Raw genomic sequence first — 18457 nt, forward strand, 5'->3', positions numbered from 1 at the left:
ATTTTTTTCTGTCAATTCAAAATTCTGACCAATTTAAAAGCTCACAGCACCTGGTGTTCCAAGTGAGTCTCCTGCGCACGTACTAACCAGGCCCGCGCCTGCTTGGCTTCCAAGATCTGACGAGATTGGGCACTCCCAGGCAGGTATGGCCGTGAGCTGGAGCAGAGTATAGAAAACATAGTATATATAGATTTGTCACAATTTTAAACAACTTCAGCAACAAAGGCAACTTTCTTTAACCAGACAACTAAAACACATTTTTCTACAATCAGTTGTCAAGTCCTGAATTCCATGATCGCATTCATCCCAGGAAGATTTTTTTCTTTAAATTCAAAATTCTGACCAATTTAAAAGCTCACAGCACCTGGTATTCCAAGTGAGTCTCCTGCACATGTACTAACCAGGCCCATGCCTGCCTGGCTTCCAAGATCTGATGAGATTGGGCACTCCCAGGCAGGCATGGCCGTGAGCTGGAGTACAGTATAGAAAACATAGTATATATAGATTTGTCACAATTTTAAACAACTTCAGCAACAAAGGCAACTTTCTTTAACCAGACAACTAAAACACATTTTTCTACAATCAGTTGTCAAGTCCTGAATTCCATGATCGCATTCATCCCAGGAAGATTTTTTTCTTTAAATTCAAAATTCTGACCAATTTAAAAGCTCACAGCACCTGGCATTCCAAGTGAGTCTCCTGCACATGTACTAACCAGGCCCGTGCCTGCTTGGCTTCCAAGATCTGACGAGATTGGGCACTCTCAGGCGGGTATGGCCGTGAGCTGGAGTACGGTATAGAAAACATAGTATATATAGATTTGTCACAATTTTAAACAACTTCAGCAACAAAGGCAACTTTCTTTAACCAGACAACTAAAACACATTTTTCTACAATCAGTCGTCAAGTCCTGAATTCCATGATTGCATTCATCCCAGGAAGATTTTTTTCTTTAAATTCAAAATTCTGACCAATTTAAAAGCTCACAGCACCTGGTATTCCAAGTGAGTCTCCCGCACATGTACTAACCATGCCCGTGCCTGCTTGGCTTCCAAGATCTGATGAGATTGGGCACTCCCAGGCAGGTATGGCCGTGAGCCGGAGTACAGTATAGAAACATAGTATATATAGATTTGTCACAATTTTAAACAACTTCAGCAACAAAGGCAACTTTCTTTAACCAGACAACTAAAACACATTTTTCTACAATCAGTCGTCAAGTCCTGAATTCAATGATTGCATTCATCCCAGGAAGATTTTTTTCTTTAAATTCAAAATTCTGACCAATTTAAAAGCTCACAGCACCTGGTATTCCAAGTGAGTCTCCCGCACATGTACTAACCAGGCCCGTGCCTGCCTGGCTTCCAAGATCTGATGAGATTGGGCACTCCCAGGCAGGTATGGCCGTGAGCTGGAGTACAGTATAGAAAACATAGTATATATAGATTTGTCACAATTTTAAACAACTTCAGCAACAAAGGCAACTTTCTTTAACCAGACAACTAAAACACATTTTTCTACAATCAGTCGTCAAGTCCTGAATTCCATGATCGCATTCATCCCAGGTAGATTTTTTTCTGTCAATTCAAAATTCTGACCAATTTAAAAGCTCACAGCACCTGGTGTTCCAAGTGAGTCTCCTGCGCACGTACTAACCAGGCCCGCGCCTGCTTGGCTTCCAAGATCTGACGAGATTGGGCACTCCCAGGCAGGTATGGCCGTGAGCTGGAGCAGAGTATAGAAAACATAGTATATATAGATTTGTCACAATTTTAAACAACTTCAGCAACAAAGGCAACTTTCTTTAACCAGACAACTAAAACACATTTTTCTACAATCAGTTGTCAAGTCCTGAATTCCATGATCGCATTCATCCCAGGAAGATTTTTTTCTTTAAATTCAAAATTCTGACCAATTTAAAAGCTCACAGCACCTGGTATTCCAAGTGAGTCTCCTGCACATGTACTAACCAGGCCCATGCCTGCCTGGCTTCCAAGATCTGATGAGATTGGGCACTCCCAGGCAGGCATGGCCGTGAGCTGGAGTACAGTATAGAAAACATAGTATATATAGATTTGTCACAATTTTAAACAACTTCAGCAACAAAGGCAACTTTCTTTAACCAGACAACTAAAACACATTTTTCTACAATCAGTTGTCAAGTCCTGAATTCCATGATCGCATTCATCCCAGGAAGATTTTTTTCTTTAAATTCAAAATTCTGACCAATTTAAAAGCTCACAGCACCTGGCATTCCAAGTGAGTCTCCTGCACATGTACTAACCAGGCCCGTGCCTGCTTGGCTTCCAAGATCTGACGAGATTGGGCACTCTCAGGCGGGTATGGCCGTGAGCTGGAGTACGGTATAGAAAACATAGTATATATAGATTTGTCACAATTTTAAACAACTTCAGCAACAAAGGCAACTTTCTTTAACCAGACAACTAAAACACATTTTTCTACAATCAGTCGTCAAGTCCTGAATTCCATGATTGCATTCATCCCAGGAAGATTTTTTTCTTTAAATTCAAAATTCTGACCAATTTAAAAGCTCACAGCACCTGGTATTCCAAGTGAGTCTCCCGCACATGTACTAACCATGCCCGTGCCTGCTTGGCTTCCAAGATCTAATGAGATTGGGCACTCCCAGGTAGGTATGGCCGTGAGCTGGAGTACAGCATAGAAAACATAGTATATATAGATTTGTCACAATTTTAAACAACTTCAGCAACAAAGGCAACTTTCTTTAACCAGACAACTAAAACACATTTTTCTACAATCAGTTGTCAAGTCCTGAATTCCATGATCGCATTCATCCCAGGAAGATTTTTTTCTTTAAATTCAAAATTCTGACCAATTTAAAAGCTCACAGCACCTGGTATTCCAAGTGAGTCTCCTGCACATGTACTAACCAGGCCCGTGCCTGCTTGGCTTCCAAGATCTGATGAGACTGGGCACTCCCAGGCAGGTATGGCCGCGAGCTAGAGCACGTCATAGAAAACATAGTATATATAGATTTGTCACAATTTTAAACAACTTCAGCAACAAAGGCAACTTTCTTTAACCAGACAACTAAAACACATTTTTCTACAATCAGTCGTCAAGTCCTGAATTCCATGATCACATTCATCCCAGGTAGATTTTTTTTCTTTAAATTCAAAATTCTGACCAATTTAAACGCTCACAGCACCTGGTATTCCAAGTGAGTCTCCTGCACATGTACTAACCAGGCCCATGCCTGCCTGGCTTCCAAGATCTGATGAGATTGGGCACTCCCAGGCAGGCATGGCCGTGAGCTGGAGTACAGTATAGAAAACATAGTATATATAGATTTGTCACAATTTTAAACAACTTCAGCAACAAAGGCAACTTTCTTTAACCAGACAACTAAAACACATTTTTCTACAATCAGTCGTCAAGTCCTGAATTCCATGATTGCATTCATCCCAGGAAGATTTTTTTCTTTAAATTCAAAATTCTGACCAATTTAAAAGCTCACAGCACCTGGTATTCCAAGTGAGTCTCCCGCACATGTACTAACCATGCCCGTGCCTGCTTGGCTTCCAAGATCTGATGAGATTGGGCACTCCCAGGCAGGTATGGCCGTGAGCCGGAGTACAGTATAGAAACATAGTATATATAGATTTGTCACAATTTTAAACAACTTCAGCAACAAAGGCAACTTTCTTTAACCAGACAACTAAAACACATTTTTCTACAATCAGTCGTCAAGTCCTGAATTCAATGATTGCATTCATCCCAGGAAGATTTTTTTCTTTAAATTCAAAATTCTGACCAATTTAAAAGCTCACAGCACCTGGTATTCCAAGTGAGTCTCCCGCACATGTACTAACCAGGCCCGTGCCTGCCTGGCTTCCAAGATCTGATGAGATTGGGCACTCCCAGGCAGGTATGGCCGTGAGCTGGAGTACAGTATAGAAAACATAGTATATATAGATTTGTCACAATTTTAAACAACTTCAGCAACAAAGGCAACTTTCTTTAACCAGACAACTAAAACACATTTTTCTACAATCAGTCGTCAAGTCCTGAATTCCATGATCGCATTCATCCCAGGTAGATTTTTTTCTGTCAATTCAAAATTCTGACCAATTTAAAAGCTCACAGCACCTGGCATTCCAAGTGAGTCTCCTGCACATGTACTAACCAGGCCCGTGCCTGCTTGGCTTCCAAGATCTGACGAGATTGGGCACTCTCAGGCGGGTATGGCCGTGAGCTGGAGTACGGTATAGAAAACATAGTATATATAGATTTGTCACAATTTTAAACAACTTCAGCAACAAAGGCAACTTTCTTTAACCAGACAACTAAAACACATTTTTCTACAATCAGTCGTCAAGTCCTGAATTCCATGATTGCATTCATCCCAGGAAGATTTTTTTCTTTAAATTCAAAATTCTGACCAATTTAAAAGCTCACAGCACCTGGTATTCCAAGTGAGTCTCCCGCACATGTACTAACCATGCCCGTGCCTGCTTGGCTTCCAAGATCTGATGAGATTGGGCACTCCCAGGCAGGTATGGCCGTGAGCCGGAGTACAGTATAGAAACATAGTATATATAGATTTGTCACAATTTTAAACAACTTCAGCAACAAAGGCAACTTTCTTTAACCAGACAACTAAAACACATTTTTCTACAATCAGTCGTCAAGTCCTGAATTCAATGATTGCATTCATCCCAGGAAGATTTTTTTCTTTAAATTCAAAATTCTGACCAATTTAAAAGCTCACAGCACCTGGTATTCCAAGTGAGTCTCCCGCACATGTACTAACCAGGCCCGTGCCTGCCTGGCTTCCAAGATCTGATGAGATTGGGCACTCCCAGGCAGGTATGGCCGTGAGCTGGAGTACAGTATAGAAAACATAGTATATATAGATTTGTCACAATTTTAAACAACTTCAGCAACAAAGGCAACTTTCTTTAACCAGACAACTAAAACACATTTTTCTACAATCAGTCGTCAAGTCCTGAATTCCATGATCGCATTCATCCCAGGTAGATTTTTTTCTGTCAATTCAAAATTCTGACCAATTTAAAAGCTCACAGCACCTGGTGTTCCAAGTGAGTCTCCTGCGCACGTACTAACCAGGCCCGCGCCTGCTTGGCTTCCAAGATCTGACGAGATTGGGCACTCCCAGGCAGGTATGGCCGTGAGCTGGAGCAGAGTATAGAAAACATAGTATATATAGATTTGTCACAATTTTAAACAACTTCAGCAACAAAGGCAACTTTCTTTAACCAGACAACTAAAACACATTTTTCTACAATCAGTTGTCAAGTCCTGAATTCCATGATCGCATTCATCCCAGGAAGATTTTTTTCTTTAAATTCAAAATTCTGACCAATTTAAAAGCTCACAGCACCTGGTATTCCAAGTGAGTCTCCTGCACATGTACTAACCAGGCCCATGCCTGCCTGGCTTCCAAGATCTGATGAGATTGGGCACTCCCAGGCAGGCATGGCCGTGAGCTGGAGTACAGTATAGAAAACATAGTATATATAGATTTGTCACAATTTTAAACAACTTCAGCAACAAAGGCAACTTTCTTTAACCAGACAACTAAAACACATTTTTCTACAATCAGTTGTCAAGTCCTGAATTCCATGATCGCATTCATCCCAGGAAGATTTTTTTCTTTAAATTCAAAATTCTGACCAATTTAAAAGCTCACAGCACCTGGCATTCCAAGTGAGTCTCCTGCACATGTACTAACCAGGCCCGTGCCTGCTTGGCTTCCAAGATCTGACGAGATTGGGCACTCTCAGGCGGGTATGGCCGTGAGCTGGAGTACGGTATAGAAAACATAGTATATATAGATTTGTCACAATTTTAAACAACTTCAGCAACAAAGGCAACTTTCTTTAACCAGACAACTAAAACACATTTTTCTACAATCAGTCGTCAAGTCCTGAATTCCATGATTGCATTCATCCCAGGAAGATTTTTTTCTTTAAATTCAAAATTCTGACCAATTTAAAAGCTCACAGCACCTGGTATTCCAAGTGAGTCTCCCGCACATGTACTAACCATGCCCGTGCCTGCTTGGCTTCCAAGATCTGATGAGATTGGGCACTCCCAGGTAGGTATGGCCGTGAGCTGGAGTACAGCATAGAAAACATAGTATATATAGATTTGTCACAATTTTAAACAACTTCAGCAACAAAGGCAACTTTCTTTAACCAGACAACTAAAACACATTTTTCTACAATCAGTTGTCAAGTCCTGAATTCCATGATCGCATTCATCCCAGGAAGATGTTTTTCTTTAAATTCAAAATTCTGACCAATTTAAAAGCTCACAGCACCTGGTATTCCAAGTGAGTCTCCTGCACATGTACTAACCAGGCCCGTGCCTGCTTGGCTTCCAAGATCTGATGAGACTGGGCACTCCCAGGCAGGTATGGCCGCGAGCTAGAGCACGTCATAGAAAACATAGTATATATAGATTTGTCACAATTTTAAACAACTTCAGCAACAAAGGCAACTTTCTTTAACCAGACAACTAAAACACATTTTTCTACAATCAGTCGTCAAGTCCTGAATTCCATGATCACATTCATCCCAGGTAGATTTTTTTTCTTTAAATTCAAAATTCTGACCAATTTAAACGCTCACAGCACCTGGTATTCCAAGTGAGTCTCCTGCACATGTACTAACCAGGCCCATGCCTGCCTGGCTTCCAAGATCTGATGAGATTGGGCACTCCCAGGCAGGCATGGCCGTGAGCTGGAGTACAGTATAGAAAACATAGTATATATAGATTTGTCACAATTTTAAACAACTTCAGCAACAAAGGCAACTTTCTTTAACCAGACAACTAAAACACATTTTTCTACAATCAGTCGTCAAGTCCTGAATTCCATGATCGCATTCATCCCAGGTAGATTTTTTTCTGTCAATTCAAAATTCTGACCAATTTAAAAGCTCACAGCACCTGGTGTTTCAAGTGAGTCTCCTGCGCACGTACTAACCAGGCCCGCGCCTGCTTGGCTTCCAAGATCTGACGAGATTGGGCACTCCCAGGCAGGTATGGCCGTGAGCTGGAGCAGAGTATAGAAAACATAGTATATATAGATTTGTCACAATTTTAAACAACTTCAGCAACAAAGGCAACTTTCTTTAACCAGACAACTAAAACACATTTTTCTACAATCAGTTGTCAAGTCCTGAATTCCATGATCGCATTCATCCCAGGAAGATTTTTTTCTTTAAATTCAAAATTCTGACCAATTTAAAAGCTCACAGCACCTGGTATTCCAAGTGAGTCTCCTGCACATGTACTAACCAGGCCCGTGCCTGCTTGGCTTCCAAGATCTGATGAGACTGGGCACTCCCAGGCAGGTATGGCCGCGAGCTAGAGCACGTCATAGAAAACATAGTATATATAGATTTGTCACAATTTTAAACAACTTCAGCAACAAAGGCAACTTTCTTTAACCAGACAACTAAAACACATTTTTCTACAATCAGTCGTCAAGTCCTGAATTCCATGATCACATTCATCCCAGGTAGATTTTTTTTCTTTAAATTCAAAATTCTGACCAATTTAAACGCTCACAGCACCTGGTATTCCAAGTGAGTCTCCTGCACATGTACTAACCAGGCCCATGCCTGCCTGGCTTCCAAGATCTGATGAGATTGGGCACTCCCAGGCAGGCATGGCCGTGAGCTGGAGTACAGTATAGAAAACATAGTATATATAGATTTGTCACAATTTTAAACAACTTCAGCAACAAAGGCAACTTTCTTTAACCAGACAACTAAAACACATTTTTCTACAATCAGTCGTCAAGTCCTGAATTCCATGATCGCATTCATCCCAGGTAGATTTTTTTCTGTCAATTCAAAATTCTGACCAATTTAAAAGCTCACAGCACCTGGTGTTCCAAGTGAGTCTCCTGCGCACGTACTAACCAGGCCCGCGCCTGCTTGGCTTCCAAGATCTGACGAGATTGGGCACTCCCAGGCAGGTATGGCCGTGAGCTGGAGCAGAGTATAGAAAACATAGTATATATAGATTTGTCACAATTTTAAACAACTTCAGCAACAAAGGCAACTTTCTTTAACCAGACAACTAAAACACATTTTTCTACAATCAGTTGTCAAGTCCTGAATTCCATGATCGCATTCATCCCAGGAAGATTTTTTTCTTTAAATTCAAAATTCTGACCAATTTAAAAGCTCACAGCACCTGGTATTCCAAGTGAGTCTCCTGCACATGTACTAACCAGGCCCATGCCTGCCTGGCTTCCAAGATCTGATGAGATTGGGCACTCCCAGGCAGGCATGGCCGTGAGCTGGAGTACAGTATAGAAAACATAGTATATATAGATTTGTCACAATTTTAAACAACTTCAGCAACAAAGGCAACTTTCTTTAACCAGACAACTAAAACACATTTTTCTACAATCAGTTGTCAAGTCCTGAATTCCATGATCGCATTCATCCCAGGAAGATTTTTTTCTTTAAATTCAAAATTCTGACCAATTTAAAAGCTCACAGCACCTGGCATTCCAAGTGAGTCTCCTGCACATGTACTAACCAGGCCCGTGCCTGCTTGGCTTCCAAGATCTGACGAGATTGGGCACTCTCAGGCGGGTATGGCCGTGAGCTGGAGTACGGTATAGAAAACATAGTATATATAGATTTGTCACAATTTTAAACAACTTCAGCAACAAAGGCAACTTTCTTTAACCAGACAACTAAAACACATTTTTCTACAATCAGTCGTCAAGTCCTGAATTCCATGATTGCATTCATCCCAGGAAGATTTTTTTCTTTAAATTCAAAATTCTGACCAATTTAAAAGCTCACAGCACCTGGTATTCCAAGTGAGTCTCCCGCACATGTACTAACCATGCCCGTGCCTGCTTGGCTTCCAAGATCTGATGAGATTGGGCACTCCCAGGCAGGTATGGCCGTGAGCCGGAGTACAGTATAGAAACATAGTATATATAGATTTGTCACAATTTTAAACAACTTCAGCAACAAAGGCAACTTTCTTTAACCAGACAACTAAAACACATTTTTCTACAATCAGTCGTCAAGTCCTGAATTCAATGATTGCATTCATCCCAGGAAGATGTTTTTCTTTAAATTCAAAATTCTGACCAATTTAAAAGCTCACAGCACCTGGTATTCCAAGTGAGTCTCCCGCACATGTACTAACCAGGCCCGTGCCTGCCTGGCTTCCAAGATCTGATGAGATTGGGCACTCCCAGGCAGGTATGGCCGTGAGCTGGAGTACAGTATAGAAAACATAGTATATATAGATTTGTCACAATTTTAAACAACTTCAGCAACAAAGGCAACTTTCTTTAACCAGACAACTAAAACACATTTTTCTACAATCAGTCGTCAAGTCCTGAATTCCATGATCGCATTCATCCCAGGTAGATTTTTTTCTGTCAATTCAAAATTCTGACCAATTTAAAAGCTCACAGCACCTGGTGTTCCAAGTGAGTCTCCTGCGCACGTACTAACCAGGCCCGCGCCTGCTTGGCTTCCAAGATCTGACGAGATTGGGCACTCCCAGGCAGGTATGGCCGTGAGCTGGAGCAGAGTATAGAAAACATAGTATATATAGATTTGTCACAATTTTAAACAACTTCAGCAACAAAGGCAACTTTCTTTAACCAGACAACTAAAACACATTTTTCTACAATCAGTTGTCAAGTCCTGAATTCCATGATCGCATTCATCCCAGGAAGATTTTTTTCTTTAAATTCAAAATTCTGACCAATTTAAAAGCTCACAGCACCTGGTATTCCAAGTGAGTCTCCTGCACATGTACTAACCAGGCCCATGCCTGCCTGGCTTCCAAGATCTGATGAGATTGGGCACTCCCAGGCAGGCATGGCCGTGAGCTGGAGTACAGTATAGAAAACATAGTATATATAGATTTGTCACAATTTTAAACAACTTCAGCAACAAAGGCAACTTTCTTTAACCAGACAACTAAAACACATTTTTCTACAATCAGTTGTCAAGTCCTGAATTCCATGATCGCATTCATCCCAGGAAGATTTTTTTCTTTAAATTCAAAATTCTGACCAATTTAAAAGCTCACAGCACCTGGCATTCCAAGTGAGTCTCCTGCACATGTACTAACCAGGCCCGTGCCTGCTTGGCTTCCAAGATCTGACGAGATTGGGCACTCTCAGGCGGGTATGGCCGTGAGCTGGAGTACGGTATAGAAAACATAGTATATATAGATTTGTCACAATTTTAAACAACTTCAGCAACAAAGGCAACTTTCTTTAACCAGACAACTAAAACACATTTTTCTACAATCAGTCGTCAAGTCCTGAATTCCATGATTGCATTCATCCCAGGAAGATTTTTTTCTTTAAATTCAAAATTCTGACCAATTTAAAAGCTCACAGCACCTGGTATTCCAAGTGAGTCTCCCGCACATGTACTAACCATGCCCGTGCCTGCTTGGCTTCCAAGATCTGATGAGATTGGGCACTCCCAGGTAGGTATGGCCGTGAGCTGGAGTACAGCATAGAAAACATAGTATATATAGATTTGTCACAATTTTAAACAACTTCAGCAACAAAGGCAACTTTCTTTAACCAGACAACTAAAACACATTTTTCTACAATCAGTTGTCAAGTCCTGAATTCCATGATCGCATTCATCCCAGGAAGATTTTTTTCTTTAAATTCAAAATTCTGACCAATTTAAAAGCTCACAGCACCTGGTATTCCAAGTGAGTCTCCTGCACATGTACTAACCAGGCCCGTGCCTGCTTGGCTTCCAAGATCTGATGAGACTGGGCACTCCCAGGCAGGTATGGCCGCGAGCTAGAGCACGTCATAGAAAACATAGTATATATAGATTTGTCACAATTTTAAACAACTTCAGCAACAAAGGCAACTTTCTTTAACCAGACAACTAAAACACATTTTTCTACAATCAGTCGTCAAGTCCTGAATTCCATGATCACATTCATCCCAGGTAGATTTTTTTTCTTTAAATTCAAAATTCTGACCAATTTAAACGCTCACAGCACCTGGTATTCCAAGTGAGTCTCCTGCACATGTACTAACCAGGCCCATGCCTGCCTGGCTTCCAAGATCTGATGAGATTGGGCACTCCCAGGCAGGCATGGCCGTGAGCTGGAGTACAGTATAGAAAACATAGTATATATAGATTTGTCACAATTTTAAACAACTTCAGCAACAAAGGCAACTTTCTTTAACCAGACAACTAAAACACATTTTTCTACAATCAGTCGTCAAGTCCTGAATTCCATGATTGCATTCATCCCAGGAAGATTTTTTTCTTTAAATTCAAAATTCTGACCAATTTAAAAGCTCACAGCACCTGGTATTCCAAGTGAGTCTCCCGCACATGTACTAACCATGCCCGTGCCTGCTTGGCTTCCAAGATCTGATGAGATTGGGCACTCCCAGGCAGGTATGGCCGTGAGCCGGAGTACAGTATAGAAACATAGTATATATAGATTTGTCACAATTTTAAACAACTTCAGCAACAAAGGCAACTTTCTTTAACCAGACAACTAAAACACATTTTTCTACAATCAGTCGTCAAGTCCTGAATTCAATGATTGCATTCATCCCAGGAAGATTTTTTTCTTTAAATTCAAAATTCTGACCAATTTAAAAGCTCACAGCACCTGGTATTCCAAGTGAGTCTCCCGCACATGTACTAACCAGGCCCGTGCCTGCCTGGCTTCCAAGATCTGATGAGATTGGGCACTCCCAGGCAGGTATGGCCGTGAGCTGGAGTACAGTATAGAAAACATAGTATATATAGATTTGTCACAATTTTAAACAACTTCAGCAACAAAGGCAACTTTCTTTAACCAGACAACTAAAACACATTTTTCTACAATCAGTCGTCAAGTCCTGAATTCCATGATCGCATTCATCCCAGGTAGATTTTTTTCTGTCAATTCAAAATTCTGACCAATTTAAAAGCTCACAGCACCTGGCATTCCAAGTGAGTCTCCTGCACATGTACTAACCAGGCCCGTGCCTGCTTGGCTTCCAAGATCTGACGAGATTGGGCACTCTCAGGCGGGTATGGCCGTGAGCTGGAGTACGGTATAGAAAACATAGTATATATAGATTTGTCACAATTTTAAACAACTTCAGCAACAAAGGCAACTTTCTTTAACCAGACAACTAAAACACATTTTTCTACAATCAGTCGTCAAGTCCTGAATTCCATGATTGCATTCATCCCAGGAAGATTTTTTTCTTTAAATTCAAAATTCTGACCAATTTAAAAGCTCACAGCACCTGGTATTCCAAGTGAGTCTCCCGCACATGTACTAACCATGCCCGTGCCTGCTTGGCTTCCAAGATCTGATGAGATTGGGCACTCCCAGGCAGGTATGGCCGTGAGCCGGAGTACAGTATAGAAACATAGTATATATAGATTTGTCACAATTTTAAACAACTTCAGCAACAAAGGCAACTTTCTTTAACCAGACAACTAAAACACATTTTTCTACAATCAGTCGTCAAGTCCTGAATTCAATGATTGCATTCATCCCAGGAAGATTTTTTTCTGCAAATTCAAAATTCTGACCAATTTAAAAGCTCACAGCACCTGGTATTCCAAGTGAGTCTCCCGCACATGTACTAACCAGGCCCGTGCCTGCCTGGCTTCCAAGATCTGATGAGATTGGGCACTCCCAGGCAGGTATGGCCGTGAGCTGGAGTACAGTATAGAAAACATAGTATATATAGATTTGTCACAATTTTAAACAACTTCAGCAACAAAGGCAACTTTCTTTAACCAGACAACTAAAACACATTTTTCTACAATCAGTCGTCAAGTCCTGAATTCCATGATCGCATTCATCCCAGGTAGATTTTTTTCTGTCAATTCAAAATTCTGACCAATTTAAAAGCTCACAGCACCTGGTGTTCCAAGTGAGTCTCCTGCGCACGTACTAACCAGGCCCGCGCCTGCTTGGCTTCCAAGATCTGACGAGATTGGGCACTCCCAGGCAGGTATGGCCGTGAGCTGGAGCAGAGTATAGAAAACATAGTATATATAGATTTGTCACAATTTTAAACAACTTCAGCAACAAAGGCAACTTTCTTTAACCAGACAACTAAAACACATTTTTCTACAATCAGTTGTCAAGTCCTGAATTCCATGATCGCATTCATCCCAGGAAGATTTTTTTCTTTAAATTCAAAATTCTGACCAATTTAAAAGCTCACAGCACCTGGTATTCCAAGTGAGTCTCCTGCACACGTACTAACCAGGCCCATGCCTGCCTGGCTTCCAAGATCTGATGAGATTGGGCACTCCCAGGCAGGCATGGCCGTGAGCTGGAGTACAGTATAGAAAACATAGTATATATAGATTTGTCACAATTTTAAACAACTTCAGCAACAAAGGCAACTTTCTTTAACCAGACAACTAAAACACATTTTTCTACAATCAGTTGTCAAGTCCTGAATTCCATGATCGCATTCATCCCAGGAAGATTTTTTTCTTTAAATTCAAAATTCTGACCAATTTAAAAGCTCACAGCACCTGGCATTCCAAGTGAGTCTCCTGCACATGTACTAACCAGGCCCGTGCCTGCTTGGCTTCCAAGATCTGACGAGATTGGGCACTCTCAGGCGGGTATGGCCGTGAGCTGGAGTACGGTATAGAAAACATAGTATATATAGATTTGTCACAATTTTAAACAACTTCAGCAACAAAGGCAACTTTCTTTAACCAGACAACTAAAACACATTTTTCTACAATCAGTCGTCAAGTCCTGAATTCCATGATTGCATTCATCCCAGGAAGATTTTTTTCTTTAAATTCAAAATTCTGACCAATTTAAAAGCTCACAGCACCTGGTATTCCAAGTGAGTCTCCCGCACATGTACTAACCATGCCCGTGCCTGCTTGGCTTCCAAGATCTGATGAGATTGGGCACTCCCAGGTAGGTATGGCCGTGAGCTGGAGTACAGCATAGAAAACATAGTATATATAGATTTGTCACAATTTTAAACAACTTCAGCAACAAAGGCAACTTTCTTTAACCAGACAACTAAAACACATTTTTCTACAATCAGTTGTCAAGTCCTGAATTCCATGATCGCATTCATCCCAGGAAGATTTTTTTCTTTAAATTCAAAATTCTGACCAATTTAAAAGCTCACAGCACCTGGTATTCCAAGTGAGTCTCCTGCACATGTACTAACCAGGCCCGTGCCTGCTTGGCTTCCAAGATCTGATGAGACTGGGCACTCCCAGGCAGGTATGGCCGCGAGCTAGAGCACGTCATAGAAAACATAGTATATATAGATTTGTCACAATTTTAAACAACTTCAGCAACAAAGGCAACTTTCTTTAACCAGACAACTAAAACACATTTTTCTACAATCAGTCGTCAAGTCCTGAATTCCATGATCACATTCATCCCAGGTAGATTTTTTTTCTTTAAATTCAAAATTCTGACCAATTTAAACGCTCACAGCACCTGGTATTCCAAGTGAGTCTCCTGCACATGTACTAACCAGGCCCATGCCTGCCTGGCTTCCAAGATCTGATGAGATTGGGCACTCCCAGGCAGGCATGGCCGTGAGCTGGAGTACAGTATAGAAAACATAGTATATATAGATTTGTCACAATTTTAAACAACTTCAGCAACAAAGGCAACTTTCTTTAACCAGACAACTAAAACACATTTTTCTACAATCAGTCGTCAAGTCCTGAATTCCATGATCGCATTCATCCCAGGTAGATTTTTTTCTGTCAATTCAAAATTCTGACCAATTTAAAAGCTCACAGCACCTGGTGTTCCAAGTGAGTCTCCTGCGCACGTACTAACCAGGCCCGCGCCTGCTTGGCTTCCAAGATCTGACGAGATTGGGCACTCCCAGGCAGGTATGGCCGTGAGCTGGAGCAGAGTATAGAAAACATAGTATATATAGATTTGTCACAATTTTAAACAACTTCAGCAACAAAGGCAACTTTCTTTAACCAGACAACTAAAACACATTTTTCTACAATCAGTTGTCAAGTCCTGAATTCCATGATCGCATTCATCCCAGGAAGATTTTTTTCTTTAAATTCAAAATTCTGACCAATTTAAAAGCTCACAGCACCTGGTATTCCAAGTGAGTCTCCTGCACATGTACTAACCAGGCCCATGCCTGCCTGGCTTCCAAGATCTGATGAGATTGGGCACTCCCAGGCAGGCATGGCCGTGAGCTAGAGTACAGTATAGAAAACATAGTATATATAGATTTGTCACAATTTTAAACAACTTCAGCAACAAAGGCAACTTTCTTTAACCAGACAACTAAAACACATTTTTCTACAATCAGTTGTCAAGTCCTGAATTCCATGATCGCATTCATCCCAGGAAGATTTTTTTCTTTAAATTCAAAATTCTGACCAATTTAAAAGCTCACAGCACCTGGCATTCCAAGTGAGTCTCCTGCACATGTACTAACCAGGCCCGTGCCTGCTTGGCTTCCAAGATCTGACGAGATTGGGCACTCTCAGGCGGGTATGGCCGTGAGCTGGAGTACGGTATAGAAAACATAGTATATATAGATTTGTCACAATTTTAAACAACTTCAGCAACAAAGGCAACTTTCTTTAACCAGACAACTAAAACACATTTTTCTACAATCAGTCGTCAAGTCCTGAATTCCATGATTGCATTCATCCCAGGAAGATTCTTTTCTTTAAATTCAAAATTCTGACCAATTTAAAAGCTCACAGCACCTGGTATTCCAAGTGAGTCTCCCGCACATGTACTAACCATGCCCCTGCCTGCTTGGCTTCCAAGATCTGATGAGATTGGGCACTCCCAGGCAGGTATGGCCGTGAGCCGGAGTACAGTATAGAAACATAGTATATATAGATTTGTCACAATTTTAAACAACTTCAGCAACAAAGGCAACTTTCTTTAACCAGACAACTAAAACACATTTTTCTACAATCAGTCGTCAAGTCCTGAATTCAATGATTGCATTCATCCCAGGAAGATTTTTTTCTTTAAATTCAAAATTCTGACCAATTTAAAAGCTCACAGCACCTGGTATTCCAAGTGAGTCTCCCGCACATGTACTAACCAGGCCCGTGCCTGCCTGGCTTCCAAGATCTGATGAGATTGGGCACTCCCAGGCAGGTATGGCCGTGAGCTGGAGTACAGTATAGAAAACATAGTATATATAGATTTGTCACAATTTTAAACAACTTCAGCAACAAAGGCAACTTTCTTTAACCAGACAACTAAAACACATTTTTCTACAATCAGTCGTCAAGTCCTGAATTCCATGATCGCATTCATCCCAGGTAGATTTTTTTCTGTCAATTCAAAATTCTGACCAATTTAAAAGCTCACAGCACCTGGTGTTCCAAGTGAGTCTCCTGCGCACGTACTAACCAGGCCCGCGCCTGCTTGGCTTCCAAGATCTGACGAGATTGGGCACTCCCAGGCAGGTATGGCCGTGAGCTGGAGCAGAGTATAGAAAACATAGTATATATAGATTTGTCACAATTTTAAACAACTTCAGCAACAAAGGCAACTTTCTTTAACCAGACAACTAAAACACATTTTTCTACAATCAGTTGTCAAGTCCTGAATTCCATGATCGCATTCATCCCAGGAAGATTTTTTTCTTTAAATTCAAAATTCTGACCAATTTAAAAGCTCACAGCACCTGGTATTCCAAGTGAGTCTCCTGCACATGTACTGACCAGGCCCGTGCCTGCTCGGCTTGCAAGATCTGACGAGATTGGGCACTCTCAGGCGGGTATGGCCGTGAGCTGGAGTACGGTATAGAAAACATAGTATATATAGATTTGTCACAATTTTAAACAACTTCAGCAACAAAGGCAACTTTCTTTAACCAGACAACTAAAACACATTTTTCTACAATCAGTCGTCAAGTCCTGAATTCCATGATTGCATTCATCCCAGGAAGATTTTTTTCTTTAAATTCAAAATTCTGACCAATTTAAAAGCTCACAGCACCTGGTATTCCAAGTGAGTCTCCTGCACATGTACTAACCAGGCCCATGCCTGCTTGGCTTCCAAGATCTGATGAGATTGGGCACTCCCAGGCAGGTATGGCCGTGAGCTGGAGTACAGTATAGAAAACATGGTATATATAGATTTGTCACAATTTTAAACAACTTCAGCAACAAAGGCAACTTTCTTTAACCAGACAACTAAAACACATTTTTCTACAATCAGTTGTCAAGTCCTGAATTCCATGATCGCATTCATCCCAGGAAGATTTTTTTCTTTAAATTCAAAATTCTGACCAATTTAAAAGCTCACAGCACCTGGTATTCCAAGTGAGTCTCCTGCACATGTACTAACCAGGCCCGTGCCTGCTTGGCTTCCAAGATCTGACAAGATTGGGCACTCTCAGGCGGGTATGGCCGTGAGCTGGAGTACGGTATAGAAAACATAGTATATATAGATTTGTCACAATTTTAAACAACTTCAGCAACAAAGGCAACTTTCTTTAACCAGACAACTAAAACACATTTTTCTACAATCAGTCGTCAAGTCCTGAATTCCATGATTGCATTCATCCCAGGAAGATTTTTTTCTTTAAATTCAAAATTCTGACCAATTTAAAAGCTCACAGCACCTGGTATTCCAAGTGAGTCTCCCGCACATGTACTAACCATGCCCGTGCCTGCTTGGCTTCCAAGATCTGATGAGATTGGGCACTCCCAGGCAGGTATGGCCGTGAGCTAGAGCATGTCATAGAAAACATAGTATATATAGATTTGTCACAATTTTAAACAACTTCAGCAACAAAGGCAACTTTCTTTAACAAGACAAGTACAACACATTTTTATACAATCAGTCGTCAAGTCCTGAATTCCATGATCACATTCATCCCAGGTAGATTTTTTTTCTTTAAATTCAAAATTCTGACCAATTTAAAAGCTCACAGCACCTGGTATTCCAAGTGAGTCCCCTGCACATGTACTAACCAGGCCCATGCCTGCTTGGCTTCCAAGATCTGATGAGATTGGGCACTCCCAGGCAGGTATGGCCGTGAGCTGGAGTACAGTATAGAAAACATAGTATATATAGATTTGTCACAATTTTAAACAACTTCAGCAACAAAGGCAACTTTCTTTAACCAGACAACTAAAACACATTTTTCTACAATCAGTTGTCAAGTCCTGAATTCCATGATCGCATTCATCCCAGGAAGATTTTTTTCTTTAAATTCAAAATTCTGACCAATTTAAAAGCTCACAGCACCTGGTATTCCAAGTGAGTCTCCTGCACATGTACTAACCAGGCCCGTGCCTGCCTGGCTTCCAAGATCTGATGAGATTGGGCACTCTCAGGCGGGTATGGCCGTGAGCTGGAGTACGGTATAGAAAACATAGTATATATAGATTTGTCACAATTTTAAACAACTTCAGCAACAAAGGCAACTTTCTTTAACCAGACA

General features: G+C 41.0%; 59 pseudogenes; all 59 read right to left on the bottom strand.

The window, feature by feature from the left end:
- Positions 1–38: 38 nt before the first annotated feature.
- On the bottom strand, positions 39–157 carry LOC137897753 (5S ribosomal RNA; annotated as a pseudogene).
- Positions 158–352: 195 nt separating this feature from the next.
- On the bottom strand, positions 353–471 carry LOC137896734 (5S ribosomal RNA; annotated as a pseudogene).
- A 195-nt stretch (positions 472–666) lies between these two features.
- On the bottom strand, positions 667–785 carry LOC137896280 (5S ribosomal RNA; annotated as a pseudogene).
- Positions 786–980: 195 nt separating this feature from the next.
- LOC137896647 (5S ribosomal RNA) lies at positions 981–1099 on the bottom strand (annotated as a pseudogene).
- A 194-nt stretch (positions 1100–1293) lies between these two features.
- On the bottom strand, positions 1294–1412 carry LOC137896685 (5S ribosomal RNA; annotated as a pseudogene).
- A 195-nt stretch (positions 1413–1607) lies between these two features.
- LOC137897754 (5S ribosomal RNA) lies at positions 1608–1726 on the bottom strand (annotated as a pseudogene).
- A 195-nt stretch (positions 1727–1921) lies between these two features.
- Positions 1922–2040, bottom strand: LOC137896735 (5S ribosomal RNA; annotated as a pseudogene).
- A 195-nt stretch (positions 2041–2235) lies between these two features.
- LOC137896281 (5S ribosomal RNA) lies at positions 2236–2354 on the bottom strand (annotated as a pseudogene).
- Positions 2355–2549: 195 nt separating this feature from the next.
- Positions 2550–2668, bottom strand: LOC137897241 (5S ribosomal RNA; annotated as a pseudogene).
- Positions 2669–2863: 195 nt separating this feature from the next.
- On the bottom strand, positions 2864–2982 carry LOC137896466 (5S ribosomal RNA; annotated as a pseudogene).
- A 196-nt stretch (positions 2983–3178) lies between these two features.
- On the bottom strand, positions 3179–3297 carry LOC137896949 (5S ribosomal RNA; annotated as a pseudogene).
- Positions 3298–3492: 195 nt separating this feature from the next.
- LOC137896649 (5S ribosomal RNA) lies at positions 3493–3611 on the bottom strand (annotated as a pseudogene).
- A 194-nt stretch (positions 3612–3805) lies between these two features.
- On the bottom strand, positions 3806–3924 carry LOC137896686 (5S ribosomal RNA; annotated as a pseudogene).
- A 195-nt stretch (positions 3925–4119) lies between these two features.
- LOC137896282 (5S ribosomal RNA) lies at positions 4120–4238 on the bottom strand (annotated as a pseudogene).
- Positions 4239–4433: 195 nt separating this feature from the next.
- On the bottom strand, positions 4434–4552 carry LOC137896650 (5S ribosomal RNA; annotated as a pseudogene).
- A 194-nt stretch (positions 4553–4746) lies between these two features.
- LOC137896687 (5S ribosomal RNA) lies at positions 4747–4865 on the bottom strand (annotated as a pseudogene).
- Positions 4866–5060: 195 nt separating this feature from the next.
- On the bottom strand, positions 5061–5179 carry LOC137897755 (5S ribosomal RNA; annotated as a pseudogene).
- Positions 5180–5374: 195 nt separating this feature from the next.
- On the bottom strand, positions 5375–5493 carry LOC137896736 (5S ribosomal RNA; annotated as a pseudogene).
- Positions 5494–5688: 195 nt separating this feature from the next.
- LOC137896283 (5S ribosomal RNA) lies at positions 5689–5807 on the bottom strand (annotated as a pseudogene).
- Positions 5808–6002: 195 nt separating this feature from the next.
- LOC137897174 (5S ribosomal RNA) lies at positions 6003–6121 on the bottom strand (annotated as a pseudogene).
- A 195-nt stretch (positions 6122–6316) lies between these two features.
- On the bottom strand, positions 6317–6435 carry LOC137896467 (5S ribosomal RNA; annotated as a pseudogene).
- A 196-nt stretch (positions 6436–6631) lies between these two features.
- Positions 6632–6750, bottom strand: LOC137896950 (5S ribosomal RNA; annotated as a pseudogene).
- A 195-nt stretch (positions 6751–6945) lies between these two features.
- Positions 6946–7064, bottom strand: LOC137896708 (5S ribosomal RNA; annotated as a pseudogene).
- Positions 7065–7259: 195 nt separating this feature from the next.
- Positions 7260–7378, bottom strand: LOC137896469 (5S ribosomal RNA; annotated as a pseudogene).
- Positions 7379–7574: 196 nt separating this feature from the next.
- Positions 7575–7693, bottom strand: LOC137896951 (5S ribosomal RNA; annotated as a pseudogene).
- A 195-nt stretch (positions 7694–7888) lies between these two features.
- Positions 7889–8007, bottom strand: LOC137897756 (5S ribosomal RNA; annotated as a pseudogene).
- A 195-nt stretch (positions 8008–8202) lies between these two features.
- On the bottom strand, positions 8203–8321 carry LOC137896737 (5S ribosomal RNA; annotated as a pseudogene).
- A 195-nt stretch (positions 8322–8516) lies between these two features.
- LOC137896284 (5S ribosomal RNA) lies at positions 8517–8635 on the bottom strand (annotated as a pseudogene).
- Positions 8636–8830: 195 nt separating this feature from the next.
- LOC137896651 (5S ribosomal RNA) lies at positions 8831–8949 on the bottom strand (annotated as a pseudogene).
- A 194-nt stretch (positions 8950–9143) lies between these two features.
- Positions 9144–9262, bottom strand: LOC137896688 (5S ribosomal RNA; annotated as a pseudogene).
- A 195-nt stretch (positions 9263–9457) lies between these two features.
- On the bottom strand, positions 9458–9576 carry LOC137897757 (5S ribosomal RNA; annotated as a pseudogene).
- A 195-nt stretch (positions 9577–9771) lies between these two features.
- On the bottom strand, positions 9772–9890 carry LOC137896738 (5S ribosomal RNA; annotated as a pseudogene).
- Positions 9891–10085: 195 nt separating this feature from the next.
- LOC137896285 (5S ribosomal RNA) lies at positions 10086–10204 on the bottom strand (annotated as a pseudogene).
- A 195-nt stretch (positions 10205–10399) lies between these two features.
- On the bottom strand, positions 10400–10518 carry LOC137897175 (5S ribosomal RNA; annotated as a pseudogene).
- A 195-nt stretch (positions 10519–10713) lies between these two features.
- Positions 10714–10832, bottom strand: LOC137896470 (5S ribosomal RNA; annotated as a pseudogene).
- Positions 10833–11028: 196 nt separating this feature from the next.
- On the bottom strand, positions 11029–11147 carry LOC137896952 (5S ribosomal RNA; annotated as a pseudogene).
- A 195-nt stretch (positions 11148–11342) lies between these two features.
- On the bottom strand, positions 11343–11461 carry LOC137896652 (5S ribosomal RNA; annotated as a pseudogene).
- Positions 11462–11655: 194 nt separating this feature from the next.
- LOC137896689 (5S ribosomal RNA) lies at positions 11656–11774 on the bottom strand (annotated as a pseudogene).
- Positions 11775–11969: 195 nt separating this feature from the next.
- Positions 11970–12088, bottom strand: LOC137896286 (5S ribosomal RNA; annotated as a pseudogene).
- A 195-nt stretch (positions 12089–12283) lies between these two features.
- Positions 12284–12402, bottom strand: LOC137896653 (5S ribosomal RNA; annotated as a pseudogene).
- Positions 12403–12596: 194 nt separating this feature from the next.
- LOC137896690 (5S ribosomal RNA) lies at positions 12597–12715 on the bottom strand (annotated as a pseudogene).
- A 195-nt stretch (positions 12716–12910) lies between these two features.
- On the bottom strand, positions 12911–13029 carry LOC137897758 (5S ribosomal RNA; annotated as a pseudogene).
- A 195-nt stretch (positions 13030–13224) lies between these two features.
- LOC137896707 (5S ribosomal RNA) lies at positions 13225–13343 on the bottom strand (annotated as a pseudogene).
- A 195-nt stretch (positions 13344–13538) lies between these two features.
- LOC137896287 (5S ribosomal RNA) lies at positions 13539–13657 on the bottom strand (annotated as a pseudogene).
- Positions 13658–13852: 195 nt separating this feature from the next.
- Positions 13853–13971, bottom strand: LOC137897176 (5S ribosomal RNA; annotated as a pseudogene).
- A 195-nt stretch (positions 13972–14166) lies between these two features.
- LOC137896471 (5S ribosomal RNA) lies at positions 14167–14285 on the bottom strand (annotated as a pseudogene).
- A 196-nt stretch (positions 14286–14481) lies between these two features.
- LOC137896953 (5S ribosomal RNA) lies at positions 14482–14600 on the bottom strand (annotated as a pseudogene).
- A 195-nt stretch (positions 14601–14795) lies between these two features.
- LOC137897760 (5S ribosomal RNA) lies at positions 14796–14914 on the bottom strand (annotated as a pseudogene).
- Positions 14915–15109: 195 nt separating this feature from the next.
- Positions 15110–15228, bottom strand: LOC137896739 (5S ribosomal RNA; annotated as a pseudogene).
- A 195-nt stretch (positions 15229–15423) lies between these two features.
- On the bottom strand, positions 15424–15542 carry LOC137896288 (5S ribosomal RNA; annotated as a pseudogene).
- A 195-nt stretch (positions 15543–15737) lies between these two features.
- Positions 15738–15856, bottom strand: LOC137896784 (5S ribosomal RNA; annotated as a pseudogene).
- Positions 15857–16050: 194 nt separating this feature from the next.
- Positions 16051–16169, bottom strand: LOC137896691 (5S ribosomal RNA; annotated as a pseudogene).
- Positions 16170–16364: 195 nt separating this feature from the next.
- On the bottom strand, positions 16365–16483 carry LOC137897761 (5S ribosomal RNA; annotated as a pseudogene).
- A 195-nt stretch (positions 16484–16678) lies between these two features.
- On the bottom strand, positions 16679–16797 carry LOC137897357 (5S ribosomal RNA; annotated as a pseudogene).
- Positions 16798–16992: 195 nt separating this feature from the next.
- On the bottom strand, positions 16993–17111 carry LOC137896438 (5S ribosomal RNA; annotated as a pseudogene).
- Positions 17112–17306: 195 nt separating this feature from the next.
- LOC137896667 (5S ribosomal RNA) lies at positions 17307–17425 on the bottom strand (annotated as a pseudogene).
- A 195-nt stretch (positions 17426–17620) lies between these two features.
- LOC137896654 (5S ribosomal RNA) lies at positions 17621–17739 on the bottom strand (annotated as a pseudogene).
- A 196-nt stretch (positions 17740–17935) lies between these two features.
- On the bottom strand, positions 17936–18054 carry LOC137897532 (5S ribosomal RNA; annotated as a pseudogene).
- A 195-nt stretch (positions 18055–18249) lies between these two features.
- LOC137896628 (5S ribosomal RNA) lies at positions 18250–18368 on the bottom strand (annotated as a pseudogene).
- Positions 18369–18457: the final 89 nt, after the last annotated feature.

This window comes from Brachionichthys hirsutus, chromosome 7, assembly GCF_040956055.1.
Source record: "Brachionichthys hirsutus isolate HB-005 chromosome 7, CSIRO-AGI_Bhir_v1, whole genome shotgun sequence".
Classification (NCBI taxonomy): Eukaryota; Metazoa; Chordata; class Actinopteri; order Lophiiformes; family Brachionichthyidae; genus Brachionichthys; species Brachionichthys hirsutus.